Source organism: Poeciliopsis prolifica, unplaced genomic scaffold (assembly GCF_027474105.1).
Source record: "Poeciliopsis prolifica strain line A6 unplaced genomic scaffold, Auburn_PproV2 SCAFFOLD037, whole genome shotgun sequence".
NCBI lineage: Eukaryota > Metazoa > Chordata > Actinopteri > Cyprinodontiformes > Poeciliidae > Poeciliopsis > Poeciliopsis prolifica.
In genome coordinates, this window is record NW_026562412.1 from 2,592,640 (window position 1) to 2,601,784 (window position 9,145).

A 9,145-nucleotide genomic window follows, 5' to 3' on the forward strand; every position below is an offset into this window, starting at 1 on the left:
ATATTTTTCCACTGACTGGCTGCTGATATGCCTGCTGATTTCAGCTCCAATGTTTATTTATTGCATTTTTCTTAGATGCCTATAAAAATCATTTTTATTCGCATTTCCTTCTTGTTCTCTGGGAAATTATTGTTGATGATAAATACAGAAACGCGTATAAAAATCAACAATAGTGATAGTGATATTAACAATAAAATAATATTCAGTGCAAAGTCGCCTACAACATTTTTGATGGGGCGGTGAAGTACCTGGATGCTGGATAGGGGGCGCTGGTCCAAAAAAGGTTATGAAAGAAAAAACTGCAGGAACAGTCAGATATTTTAAAGCTGGAGGTAAACACTGAAAGATAAATATGCAATATATTGAGATGGCATCCAAATAAAAAAATGAACTTCCCAGAGCAAACTTGCCTGCCAGAAAGATTTAACCATGCATTTTGTTGGTGGTGCCCCTTTTAAAGGAAATCAAAAAGCTGTGGGCTCTGACTCTTATTTATGAGAAAAGAAGTTTGTTCATCTTTAAACCCTTTCACCCCGTTCCCCCTTCTTTCCCACATAAACACAAACTCAGGACTCGTACCTCAACAAGTCCCGGCGCTGTGCCAGGATGATGAATAAACTGCCTGCGACGCTGCAAGATGAAAGGCTCCCTGATTAGTTCTTGCCAGAGTGTTTACCGTAGTTTGAATCACTACCATAACCTCTGATTGTAGACTTATGTAACATATGTTCAAATACACTTTCCATCCTGCCCACTGGTTGCTCCGAGCAGTAATTGTCAACACATGCCGTGGGTTCAGTCACATAAAGGAGACACACACGGCACAGGCTTCAGACTGAAGGCCTGAACCTCAGAGACTGATTCAGATTAACCAGCTTGGTCAGTTCACTCAGGTTAACCTGAATAAACATTTTTACCTCATAAACAACCTCAGTCACACAAATTTGCTGCAACAGCTTGCGTTTTCAGGAAGCACAGTTTGATGCAGAACAACTCAGGACTTCAGCAGTTTTATTAATCATTTTACTTCCAGACAAAATTATAGATATGGAGAATAATATTTTCAATATTCTTACAAGTCTGGTTTATATCGCACATTTTAGCAACAAGGCAGTTCAAAGCACTTTACATCATAAAAATCTGACACAATTAATAAACAGATGAAAACTAAAAGTCCAGACTAGAATTTATCAATGTTTGAGTTATTATGAATCAAAGACAGCGCAAACCAAATGGGATTTTAGCTCTGATTTAAAGGAACTGAGTGTTTCAGCTTTTTGGCAGATTTCTGGAAACTTATTGCCTGTCTGATTTATTTCATCTGTAGAACTTAGAAGATATTTTTGCAATAATCCCTCTGATGAAAGATATGCAAATTAATGAGTTTCTGAGGGTATTGTTGGGACATTAGTCCTTTAATGCTGGAAATGTCCTTTGGGTGATAGAAGGCCGACTTTGTAGCTGCCTTTATGTGACTCTAAAGGTCCAGGCCAGAGTCTATCACTACTCCCAGACTTTGTTCTGCATCTGCTCAGTGCCTGAAGGAGTTCATAGTCATCTGCAATGTACAGCTGGGTATCATCTGCATGTGTATAATAATAATTAATCTTAATACTCATTCTTCTTATTACTGAAGAGGGAAGATATGGTAGGGAAGCCATCCATCCAGGGTGATTTAATCCTGAAATAATGATCATATTCTGCTTCGACTTATCGGGCTGCTGCATGGACCGTGTGCTGAGATGTTCTGGTTGTTGTAGTTTTTCTCATAGCTTCAATCAATCAATCAATCAAATTTTATTTGTATAGCACATTTCAGCTACAAGGCATTTCAAAGTGCTTTACATCATAAACACAAAACACAAAGGCATGCAACATAGAATAAAATACCAAGGTTTTTATTTTTTTTTCTTCCCTCTCTTTTCCTTTCTTCCCCCTTCCCTTTGACACGGAATTTAAGCGCCTGTTACCGCCGGATTCCGCCGTCCGTTTAACCACGGGTATTCGCCGGGCCCCGTTGCCCACAACAGGAAAAAAAAAATAAATAAATAAAATTACATACATATCCACAAAATCAAATCCATACATATTACATTTCAAATGCAACTCTAAACAGGTGCGTTTACTTGAGATTTGAAGGAAGTCAGGGTTTCCACTGTTTTACAGTTTTCTGGAAGTTTGTTCCAAATTTTTGGTCCATAGATGCTGAAAGCTGTTTCTCCTCTTTTGGTTCTGGTTCTGGGGATGCAGAGCAGACCAGAACCAGAAGACCTGAGAGGTCTGGAAGGTTGATACAACAACAGCAGATCTTTGATGTATTGTGGTGCTAAACCATTCAGTGATTTGTAAACTAACAACAGTAACAACAGAGACTTACAAAGTGAATAATGCATCACTTTTACCAAGTAGGCAGAAGTACCAAAAAACATTAAGTGCACTCATGTCTATGAAATTTTAGTGTGATGTCATGCTGATAATCTTGCTGTGTGAAAATGTTACAGAAGTTTCTACTGTTATGGGATAAGCCAAACGACTCACTGAACAAAAACAGGCCGGCTGCGTTCAACAGCTATTTCAATCCGACCTTTTATCTCAGCCTCCACCCCTATTGGCCTCTGCATCACTTCACCTCCCTCTGGAAACAAGGCAGTGCTTTACCTTTCTACCACACCGCGCTGCCTGTCACATCAGAAAACACACACACCTAGGAGGCATGTGACATCTGTTCTCCCGACACTGGGTTAGCCGTGTCCTCGACCTCATCCGCACCGTTCAGGAACACCAGGGAAGACTGGAGGACGACCCGGGCGGAGAAACGGAGAGGAAAGATGGATGTAGTGTGTGTGTGTGTGTGATGTGAGTGTGTTACAGAAAGACCCCAAGGCAACCGCAGGATCCGTTATGAGTCAAGGTGTGGTTCACTAACAGTGTGGTTTACCTACTAAACCTTCTGCTGCAGCCGTACCAGCTGTGTATACATGTCCCAAAGATACAGAATGTATGACACCAAAGGTTGAATAACATCCCACGCTTTGCTGTGCAGGAACAATGAGGAGGAATGCCTCAGTGGTAGGGACTGTGTAAAATGTGACAAAACAAATGGCTCTGCTCTGAGGTTACAGAGGTTGGGGTATAAAAAAATCAGGTTCTGGGGTTGGCAGTGGTGGGAAAGCAAATGCACATCCACAAGCAACTGCAGCAGGAGCAACTGTCTGAGTCATACTGCTTGGCAACATGTAGTAACAAGAAGGTAACAGCGATGCTGCTAAAGTCAGTTCAGGATAGTTTGAAGCTGCAGCTCTGCTGCTGAAAGGCAAAGGTAGGTCACAGGAAAACTGCAGACATTCAGTCCCAACACAAAGGTAGCAAACTTTCAACATCAATTCATACTGCAACATGAATGTCTCAGGTTAATAATAGTAAAATTACATAATGCGAGTGTTTCAAATATGCTAGTAGGAACATTTCACCATGTGGTGAATTCAGCTTCATAAAGTCCATTACTATTTTTACTTTTATTACTCTATCACTGGAACAGACCCCTGTGGTCTGTTCTTATAAACCCGACTTGCCAACATTCCCAAATTCATTCAGCAGGGTCTAAATCTGGAGACGGATTTTAAAGAGAAAAAAGATTCTCCAAGAGTTTCTCCAACACGTATTTTTGTCGACAGCTCATCAGATCCTCCAGTTCAATACAAGAGACATTTTGTGACCTTTTAGTCCCATAAACTTCAGGATTTTAAAGGAAATTTAAAACGTCCGTCTTACTGCGTCGATCGTCTCCAGTGACGGAGGCTACTAGAAACCTTGCTTGAGTAGCTCAACGAGAAAATGACAAAACATCCAGATTCGTGAACCGATTTGTTCTCTTTAGAGTTATTAATCTTATTTTTAATTTTTCACTTTGAGTTTAAATGCAGTTCTCCATAATTTCCCCACTCCATCAGATTTGTATTGGGATGTTACTGGTTCTGTTTACAGCCTGATCCACCATCTAAAGTAAATTCTCCTAATGCCTTCCTGGCTCTTGAGATTTTGATCAGGAGTCATTAGTTATATTAATCATTTCCACACTCGGTGTTTTGATCTTGGTTTATTATTCATCTAATTTAGAATAACATTTGCAATGTCATATTTATTCACATCTGAGTGTTTCTCTGTTGTCTAGATTTACTTTTCTCTGTGGAAAAAGGCACTTAAGCCCTGCAACCACCAGCGGGTTCAGATCATGGATGGATTCCTTGGCAGCAGCTGTGATTGTGCTTCTTCCAGCATAGAAACATGTGTTAAATTTATACAAAAAAACTCCTTCAAAAATTAAACCAGGTGTTCTTTTAAAAAGACAAAAAGCCAAACCTATTAGTCAGACATTTCCTTTCTTCCAAATCCAAGGATAGACATCAATATTAATGTATTGTAACCATTTAGCTCATTTCTGTCCTCATTAGGGAAACATTGGCTGTCCTTTTGTTAGGAAATACCCTGCAGCTGCAAACAAGAGCCGCTGTAAACTTTAAAACAATACATTTTTCTCCAATATTTTCTTATTTTCAAACAATTATCATTTGATGAATTGAAAATGAATGCATTCACACTAACAAATTTGGTCAAGCAAATGAGGTTTGCCTCCCTTAATCAGGTTGCCTCATTAAGTTAGAAATCAGGAGTGTTGACCAAATGTTCCTTTTTGGTTTTCGATAATTAATTCAACACCTAAGAATGTGTGTTTTCATAGAGCCTGAGCCAAGCAATTGAGACAATGATCTTCAAAGCAGTTGCAGCCTCTTGCTGGCAGCAGAGACAGCGAGTGCAAGTGAGGAAATAACAACACTCATCTTGACTTGATAATGCTCCTTGTTGTAGAGGCAGTAAAAACTTCCTTTGTCAGTAAAAAGCAAATAATAATCCGTAAATTTGTGGAAACCATCTTTTTTTCTCAGCTCTTTCTTTCATTTTTATTATTTTTCATTCAAATTTTATAAAATCCTTAATGAAATTATTCTGTACCTTCAGTTTGTGCTGAAACGACAAACTTCTCATTGTATTTTGATATATTTATGGGTGTTTTATATAGTAGATACATGTTTCAAGATATTTTAGTATTAGAATCTGAAAAGTGTGGCATGATGCAGAAATGCACGGGCTTACTGTCTGAAGCTGGTAGACAAATTCACATTGTTCTGCAAAGCAAATGCATGCAACACTTTTCAGATTTTTACTTGTAAGTAACTGTACTCTGATCTATCAGATGCAATTCTAACAAAATAGATTCTCTCATTATGATGTTAGAAATGTGAAAACATTTACGTTGTAAAATTGAGCTGCTAATAAGACTAGAGAAAATTCACTCAACGTTTTATTTTACAGATTCATGTCTCTCTGCTTACTGTGAAATGAATGATGTTGTTATTGTTTGCCTTGCTGTGGATCAGGAGAAAGTTTGAGATTTCTTTTCCAGCCCAGCATATTTAAATGTGGTGGAATTGATCTTCCCCAGTTGCAAACTGATGTTGTACTGCTAAGACGTGTGCTGCCTGCAGCGCTGCCTGTTGCTCGCTCCACACATTGACTCAGCAGGTCATGAGTTTGTTGGCTCACACTCAGCTTCCTAACAGCCTTTTCAAATCATTAAGTAATGAACAGGGTGCCATTCAAATATAAATGCATCCACAAGCCAGAATCCTTTCATGTTTTCAGCCATAAATAGTCGTCGTTTTTTTCTCTGAGCTAATATGCCTTTGAAAGCCATTTTCAACATCTGTTTAACACTGGGCCAAATCTCGACGCTCTGCACCAAAGTCAGCTCTTATTCACAGAAAATAAAGCTTCTGAGCTTATTTTTCTATTATTTATAAAACGATTATTTCCTCATCTGTTGGTTGTGATTTAAGCAGGTATAAGGCAAAGCTTTGATGATCATTGTGCCACCGCTGACCTTGGCACCAGCCGACTCCATCCGGGTCCATCCACTCCTCCCCTCCTGATAGAAGAATGGCCCCTGGCCTGCAGCCTATTGGAGGGGCCTGGAGCCAGTTTCCCATCTTAGACAGCTCCTAATCTTGGAGGCAAATGATAAGGCGGAGGTTTACAGGAGAGGCTTTACACACTCTCCAAAATTTGCATTTAAAGACCCTCAAGTAATCTTTAGGCTTATTTAAATCTCAGCAAGACATTAGCAGGAGAAAAAGATTCTGCACATCCACCTCCATCGCTTCTTTCCCATGGCACAACAAATCCCTGCCATAAATGAGCGAGGCTGCCATTCTCACAGCAGCTGGTCTCAACATTATCAATGCTGTTTAATTGACTGAGAATTATTTTTGCTCTGTGCATCCAAATAATGCCGCCACGTGGGACAAAAGCAACAACCATCCCCGCAAAGCTGTTTGGGAAAAGAAAGGTAATTTCTGCCAGGATGGCTGACGTGCAGACGGCTGCTCAAGAAGGAAGGGAAAGAAAAAATCTGTTTGTTTTAAATGAGCAGATTTGACTGAGCAGTTTTGTTGTTTGAGAGATTATAATAAATATGAAAGAGACATCTGCATACGTCTTACAAAGCATTTCTGCTTTCTCACCGATATTATTGTCACGCAGTCTCTTGATTTATGTCTTTTTATTTGAAGCCGCCCACATGCTCAGCATCGGTCCAGATTATGTTTGTTGACCAACAGCCAGAAGTGTTTCACTGAAGAACAGCCAAAAATGGAAACACTAATAATAAAATGAAGAGGAACAGTAGCAAAACGCTGGAAACAAATATTTAAAAACACTAAAACACTTTTTTTCTGTTAGAATAAACATTTCCTTGTTCAGATTTATTAGGATAACCTACATTATTTTTATTGACTATTTCTTCTATAAAATAAACACACAGCAAGATTTCTATGCTTCCAAGCAATTTGGAAAACCTTTGACAAGGGATGTCTGAACGTTTGATATGGCAGCCATAATTCAGAAGTGTTCACAAGCCAAAGCCAAAATGAAGTCCCAACTCCAAAAATACCAAAAAGTCAGAACATATTTTCCACCGAGGAGCGCAGACTTTGATTTAGCAGACATGTTTTATGTTGTGATGAAAATAAAACTGAACTGAGTTTCAGTAACACATCGAGATACAAGCCTGAGACACCGTTCTCTCTGTGAAGCACGGCGGTGGCAGCGTCATGCATGTTTTACTGGAGGAGGGAATGGTGCACTTCTCAACATCTAAAGCCACCAGACATGATGTCAAAGCCTGGACTCACAGGTTTTAAACGTGAACTTTGACCCTTAGCATACAGCCAAATAATTCTAATGTAGTTCAAGGAGAAGCAAAGTAAATATTTTAGAGTTGAAGAACACAAATCCCTGACTTAAACGGTGTGTGAGCAAACCCGAGTCAAGAGGAAAGAGTCAAAACTCCAAAAAATATTGTGAGAAACTCATAAAAAACATTCAAAATGCTCAACAGTAATCTCAATAATCCGGCATTTGGCTAATAGAAACAACTTTACAAATTCCAATCAGATTTTATCAGAGTGTAAATAGTTGTTTTCTTAAAGAGCTTTCTGCACATTCACTGAGATTTGAAAGATTAATCCTTACCTTTCCAGCTGAATGTATGTAATCTGGTCAGACAAACACGACTCCTGCCGGGACATTCTCTTCATTAATACTTGACAACGTGCCTCGCGTCTCAGGCTTCAGGAGATGTAGCGCTGTGATGGAGGAGGCATTAAAGTGACCCAGATTCACCGGTTTCTCGGTTCGCTTCTGAGTCTTTAACACACAGTTTGCACCTGAGATACAAAATTCATCTGAGGAAGCAACAAAGACGAATGTTAATGGTCTGAAAAACAGAGCAGTCAGAAAGTCACGACCTGATCAGCCCTCAACAGTTTATACAGAATATTCAAGACGGCTGAGAGTCACGACTCTAAAACTCTTCAGTGACGATCATTTAAACAGATTTTACTTTCATGTGTCTAAAAGAGACAAGTTTTATTTTGTTAAACCAGCAGTTTGGTTTTCTTTCTGAGACAAAAAGACATTTACAAAGCATATTCAAAGACACATATTGGCATTTCATAATCAATTTTTCTTCCAAGTCTTTAGTTTCTCCTGGGAAACACATCGAACCTAAAGAGAAACTACATCAAAAGTTTTTATATATCATACAAGTTGATTATGAGGATTTTATAATCATTATATGCTCCAATAAATCACTGATTGATTGCTAAATTAGTTGATGATTATTTTAATAATCAATTAATCACTCTCAAGCTAATACGATTAAGGCCTTCTTGGCTCCTCTGCATTACAGAAGGAAGTTCAAACTACTACAATGCAACATGCATATCGAATTTAAACTTCTGTGTAAATCTTAATTCAGAATAAACAAAACAAGATGTTGGTTCTGTTCCAGCACTGAGGAAAGGGATGTGTACACACACACACACACACACACCCCCACACACACCCACACACACACACACACACACACACACACACCCACACACACACACACCCACACACACACACACACACACCCACACGCACACACACACACACACACACACCCCCCCCCCCCCACACACACACACACACACACACACACACACACACACACCCCTCTGTACGTCCCAGAACCCAAACATTAGCCGGGCTCCTCCAGCCACACTGTGCAGACCATGTTCAGTGTTCCATGCCTCAGTCACTTCCTGCTGGCTCTAAACAATGCCGGCTCCATTTGGGCTGCTGTAATGGCTGACTGCTTGACATAACCCTGTCAGTGAGAGCTGAGATAGGTGACACTTGACAGATGTGTAATTGCTGGGAAAGCTCACTGACAGGTGGATGAGCTTACAGACACCTGATATGCTTCTGAGGCTGCTGACGGAAGGAATTACACCTTAAGCAGCAAAGGTGTGCTGGCTTCTCATGCAGCCTGGCTGAAGAAGAAAGAAAAGGCGGTTTGGGATATGCATTCTGAATGAAGGTGGCTTGAGTTGCTTCCTGATGTGCACAACAGCTCACATGCATATTATCTGTGTGGTAAAGTTATTAGCCATGTTTCATCCAGTCATGATGCGAATTTTGAGCAAATTTTTAAAATGTTGCAAAAAAGAAAACGTGAATTATGTGTGTTTCCATCTACAAGCTT